Here is a 6,000-nt window from a genome sequence, read left to right as displayed (position 1 = left end):
TAAGATTGCACCCTGTCCTTCGTGAGGAAGCGGGGAGGGGCTGTTCTGGCATGACCTACCAGTGTGGAGGCCTGGCTGGTGTGGAGGCCCAGGGTGCACACCCTGCCGGTCAACAATGGCGAGGGCTGTGGGCCTGGGCATTGCCTGCCGGCTGATGGGTCTGGCCTGCCCCAGGACCCCGCAGATCCCGAGTCACAGATAAAGCAACCCCCCCACCCCCCAGCTCTGTGTCTGCGCGGAGACCCTGCCCTCCATGTGGCCAAGGGGCGCGGCCATGGTGGGTTCATGTCAGCACCAGGAGCACGGGAGCCCTTCCCGCCCTGAGTGAATGGCCTGCTGAACTCTGGGGAGGAGCAGCCAGCCACACACACTGTGCGGCCTGGGCTCTGTGGCTGGATGTGCGGCCCCCTGGATCAGGTGTGCAGCCTGGGGTTGGGTGTGCCCCCTGGGTTTGAGTGTGTGGCCTGGGGTTGAGTGTGCAGGTGGGGGGTCAGGTGTGTGGGTGGGGGGGTCGGGCATGCGGCCCAGGGTCTGGTCTGTGTGTGTGCGGCCAGGGGTCAGGTGTGTGGCTGGGGGTTGGGTATACAGCCTGGGTTCAGGTGTGTGGCCAGGGTTCAGGTGTGCAGCCTTGGGGTCCGGTGGCCTCCCCTGGCTGAGGCTGTCCTTGGGGTTCACTAATAGTTTTAAGGTCACCCATGACAGGTCAGTGCATGGTGGTATGGACCTCAAAGGCTTGTATGGTGTGGCGTGGTTGGAACTCTTGGCCCAGGAGGCAGTGGGAGGAGCAGATCTCAGCTGTGGCGTCTCTGGCGTGGACTCTGACATTCCCCGTGTGTCCTGGTGCTGGCTCCCGTGACCTGAGGGCCGGGAGCCTGGATGGGGCGGGGGGTGGGGGGAGGAGGGGGAGAGGGGAGTAACGAATCTAAAAATCTGTGAGTTGTTTTTCGTTTGAAGATTCTGAAAAGTTTTTCTACCAAGGACTTTTGTTTTTTTTTCCAACTCTCATTCTAGAAAGTAACCGGGAAAGAAATCAGGAAAACTTTTCTTCTCTTCAGATCTCTCACTGCCTAAATATATCAATACACAAAAAACATGGTAACTTTCTGAGTGAAACAAGTTATACATAATGCATTTTTTTTTGTTCCCAAACAGCATGGCTTTATATCTGTAAAGGGCACTAAAAATAAGTTTTGCATGTATTTCAATCTCTGGCCCCTAAGTTTTCTTTGAAGAAAAAAAATATATTTTTTGTTCTTCCATGACAAAATTCTGGGGAAAAAATATGTATCTAATCTATTGCTTTGTTCTCATTCTCTCTTTTTTTTCTGAGACTGGGACTTGAATTCACTGTCTGACATTTGCTTTTGCTCATTGGCTGGCGCTCTACCCCCTGAGCTATGGCTCAGGCTGTTGCTTTGTTACTTTTTCCTTTTGATCGCTCGTAGGGCCTGAACTCTGAGCCTGGGCGCTGTCCCTCAGTTCTTCAGCTCAAGGCTAGGGCTCTACCTCTTGAGCCACAGCACCACTGATGGTTTTCTAATGGTTTATTGGAGATCAGAGTCTCACAGACTTTCCTGCCCGGGCTGGCTTTGAACCGCGATCCTCAGATCTCAGCCTCTTGAGTAGCTGGGATGACAGGCGTGAGCCACCAGTGCCTGGCTTGTGTTCTATTTCTATAGATCGCTGTTCACTGAGCTGTACTGGGTATGAGGGCTGACACCCCCCCCCCCCCCCCCCCCCCCCGTCCTCTGGACAAGGTCTGGAGCGAGGCCCCGTGAGCTCTTGCTCATCCACGGATTTAACCGACGTGGCCAGCTTCGGCCTTCCTGGGTGTGGAGGGCATAGGAGGTCTGCACAGCCGAGGTATCGCCAGCTGCCTGCCGACTGGGCACTGCTGCGGCCTGGGACTTGGCAGGAGCACTGGCTTCGGGTCTGGACAGAGGGTCGGGGGCCAAGAGTCCATGCTGACACCACGGCACGTGGCTGCCCCATGGGGGCCTCTGTGGCTTCCCGGGCCTGGGCCTCGCCAGGCTGGGGCTGGCCCCACACTGCCCTCCGAGGGGCGGAGGGGGACGGGCCGGGCCGGGGGCTCCAGCGGCCTCCGCTGTCGGGCTTCCGGCTCTGGATAAGCGCGTGTGGTGGGGGAAGTGGGGGGGCCCTGGAGGAAGCAGGCTGAGGGGAGACAGCTCGTTCTTCTGGTGCCAAAATGGGCTCTGGGCTGTGTCACCTGGGGAGGAGAGGAGGGGAGGGAAGAGAAGGGAGAAAAAGAAGACAAGAAGGAAGAAGAGGAGGAAGCGGAGAGGGAAGGAGGAAGCGCGGCCCCTGGGTGACTGCCGCTCCCTCCTTGGCTCTCGCCCCCTCCGCTTCCCTCCCGGTCCTGTCCTGGGTCCTGGCTCGAGCCGCGGCTCACTGGGCTGCCACGCCGGGACCATTCCCCTGCAGGGGCTGGCTGCCATTGCTACGGAGTTCCCCTGCCTTCCAGAAGGATCTCCAAGGGCTGGGCCTCGGCAGGCTCCAGCCCTGGCGTCTCGGAGGGGCCGGGGTGAGCGTGTGCACCCGGCGGGCTCCTCTGCAGGCCGCACGCGTGCCCTCCGCCCGGCCCTCTGTTCCCCTGGTCCAACACGACGGCTGCACAAGGGAAATGCAAAGCTTAATGTGGTGACGCCCTTGTGTCTTGGTGGGCGAAGGAAATTGTCCCACGGTGAAAAACACAGCCCCGCTCACTTTTTTGGTTTGATTTATGTGGCACCAAAGAATCGAACCCGGGGTGTCCTTGTGCATGGTAGGCAGGGGCTCTACCGCTCAGCCACGCCCCCCGGCCCCATTGTACGTGAACCATTGAAAATCAAATGCCGTGTGTCAGGGAAATTGTTAAATGAGTGGTTAGTTATCTCTCAGTTTGGAGTGATACTTAGGAGGGTTTTAGGAAATGGGAAATACTGACCGAACATGCAAAGCGTGGCCATGAAAGTACACGTATCACGAGAGCTGGCCATGCACGTGTGCGCCTGGACAGACTTCTGCCCACCCCGTGTCAGTCAGGGTGGGCTGGTGATGACCTGGCCTCCCTACTTCTTGTTTTGGTGACACTGAGATTCAAACTCAGGCCTGGGCACTGTCCCTGAGCTCTTTCACTCAAGGCTGGCGCTCTACCCCTTGAGCCACAGCGCCACTTCCAGTGTTCTGGTGGTTCTTTGGAGATCAGAGTCTCACAGACTTTCCTGCCCGGGCTGGCCTTGAACTGCAATCCTCAGATCTCAGCCTCCTGAGTAAGCTGGGATGACAGCGTGACTGCATTACTCTTATAGCGGGGAGGAGATGAGGTCACGTCCAGGGACGGAGGTCGGGCTGGTCAGTGTGGGCTGCGCTTGCTCGCAGCAGGAGGCTCCGAGCGTGGCTGCATCAGACCCCGCACCCCGACACCCGGGAATGAGGCAAAGCCTCGGGCTGTGTTCAGCCCGGTGTGATTGGTGCTGGCTCCGTTTCCTGCCTGTTTCTCCCAGTTCTGTGTTCCCAGACTCCTTGGTGCCGTTTGCGGGGCGAGTGGGAGTCTGGGTGTGGGGTACGGACCCCGCGTTCTCCTCACTTCTGGCCTGACTCCGAAGCAATGTAATTGACAGGCCTGCGCTTACACAGATACCCCGATGTCGGGGGTCCGGGACGTGCAGCGTGCACACCCCAACTTTGAGGAGCTGGGGCGCGGGGCAATGCTCTCAGGAAGGTGGCGCGAGTCCTGGATTCTTCGAGTCTCGGGTCTTGTGGTCTGCTGACCCTGCGTGAGCAGACAGGCCGAGGGAGCCCAGAGCTGGGCCTGTGTTCAAATCCTGAGCCTCATGAGCTGTGTGACCTCAAACAAGATGGTCAACCTCTGTGCCCAGGAGGGCAGTGTCACGCGGTCTGCAGGGCTGCTGTGAGGTTTTGAGTTGGTTACTGTGTGACAAAGGTTTCAGAAGACTCTAGAATGGGTCACAAAAGCGCTGATGGGTAAGAATTGGAAGGGACTGGTGTTAATGTGCGTTTGTCATCTCCTTTCCCTGCTGTGGGATTGGGGTGTGCGCAGAACTACATGCCCTCCCCCCCATCCCCTTCTCCCCCATGGTCCCCCCCCCCCCCCCCCCCCCCCCCGCAGCTCTGGGAACCTTTCCTGTCTCCTCTCCTCTTCATTTGCTTTGCTTTGTGTAACAAAGGAAACTGGTGACTTGGGTTCAAACTTCCTTCAGCAAAAATCTTTGGGGGGAGGGGGCAGGGGGGGGACTGGGAACAGGAATCTGGAAGCTTCCTTTTTCCCTTTTCCTTCTTCCTCTGGTGGGGTGGCAGTTTCCTGTTTGTGGAGGTTGAGCTGCCTCCCCCCCCCCCCCCCACATTGTCCTGGGAGGATAGGGCGGGGTTCCCCCCAAACATGGCTTTGTCTGGGAGCTGTGTTGGGTCCTCCAGCTGCCGTTCCTCAGTTTACATCACGGGACAGACCTAGAACTGGTTCCCAGTGGTTCTGTGGCCTGGCTGGGGATCACAGCTCAGAGGCTGCCCTCCCCGCCCCGCCCCTTCCCTCCCCGCCCCCCCCCCCCTCTGGGGGGAGCCGCTCCACCAAGGCCCGGAGCCAGACCACGGCAGCCAGCGCTGAAGTCAAACCAGGAATCTGCTCCAAGCAGAGATGCTAGGATTAAAATAAAAAGAAACCACAGCCCGCGCTCGAAAGAAACTACAGCCCGCGCTCGAACGCGGGAGCTGGGAGCTGGCAGGAGGCGGCGCGGAGGGAGAAGCGCTGGGGAGAGGCAGCGGGGGGGGGGGGGGGGGGGGGAGGCCTGAGGGTGGAGGCTGGGTCTCCAGGCATGCAGGGTCCTGTCTCTGTCTCCCGTGCAGGTGTACAGAGCACGCGGGCTTGAGAAAAATGGAGTCTGATGGCCACAATTGGTTTGCTGTGATCTTAGGTGAAGGGTTTCAGCATGGGCTGACCACAAGACCCCCCCCTCCCTCCCCCCCCCCCCCCCGTTGTCACCCAGGCCCGGGATGACCGGCTGAAGTTTGGCTGTGGCCATATTCCTAGCCTGTGGCCAGGTGTTGCTGTGGACCAGCGTGGGCTGGGCTTGTACCAAGGACGGGGCCTCCGGAGCTGGGTTCTGAGGCTGGCCTGCCGTCCCTCCTGGTGGCCGGGCTGGGCGCTGGATCACCTCTAGGACAAGAGAGGGCTTTCTGCTCTCAGGAACAGGCTGCCTGGCACCGAACGAACCTGGGCAGCTACCCGGCCACCATCCAGCCACCGTCCCCACTCCCCCCTGGCAGAGACGCACAGGTGCCGCTCCACCTTCAGCACCCATCAGAAATCACCGCCAGGCTTTTCTGGATGGCGGCTGCCCCTGACCCCAGTTTCCTGACTCGTGGGTCATCTGACACTGGTGCTGTCACCCAGAACCACAGCTAAAAAGTCATCGGAGGTGGACATTGGTGGCTCCTGCCTGAGATCTGAGGATCGTGGTTCAAAGCCAGCCCAGGCAGGAAAGTCCGTGAGACTCTGATCTCCAGTGAACCACCAGAAAACCGGAAGTGAAGCTGTGGCTCAGGTGGTAGAAGCACCAGCCTTGAGCTGAAGAGCTCAGGGACAGCGCCCAGGACCTGAGTTCGAGTCTCATTGTCAGCACCCACTCCCTCCTCCACCCCCTGCCAAGAAGCCATCTTTTTTTTTTTCCATTTCCACCATTGACTGGGTTTGTGGCCTTGGCAAATGGCCCAGCCCGAGCTTCGTTTTGGACGAGACCACCTCACCGCCGTCTTCTGCAGAGTGGGTGGCGATGCTTCCATCCTGGACCTGTCCTGAAGCTCAGCTTCAAGACGTACGCACAGAGCCTCTCCTTTAACAAAGCAGCCGCAGGAAGGAGGGGCTGGTGGGGGGGAGGGGTGGGGGGGAGGGGGGATGGGATGGGGGAGGGGGAGGGGGTGGGTGGGGCGGGGGAGGGGATGGGGCTGTAATTACTGCCCCCAGAGCCCTCTGCTGTTTTCCTCTGC

This window comes from Dipodomys spectabilis, unplaced genomic scaffold (genome assembly GCF_019054845.1).
Source record: "Dipodomys spectabilis isolate Male_0828 unplaced genomic scaffold, ASM1905484v1 ptg000296l, whole genome shotgun sequence".
Lineage (NCBI taxonomy): Eukaryota > Metazoa > Chordata > Mammalia > Rodentia > Heteromyidae > Dipodomys > Dipodomys spectabilis.
This window is presented reverse-complemented; position numbering follows the sequence as displayed.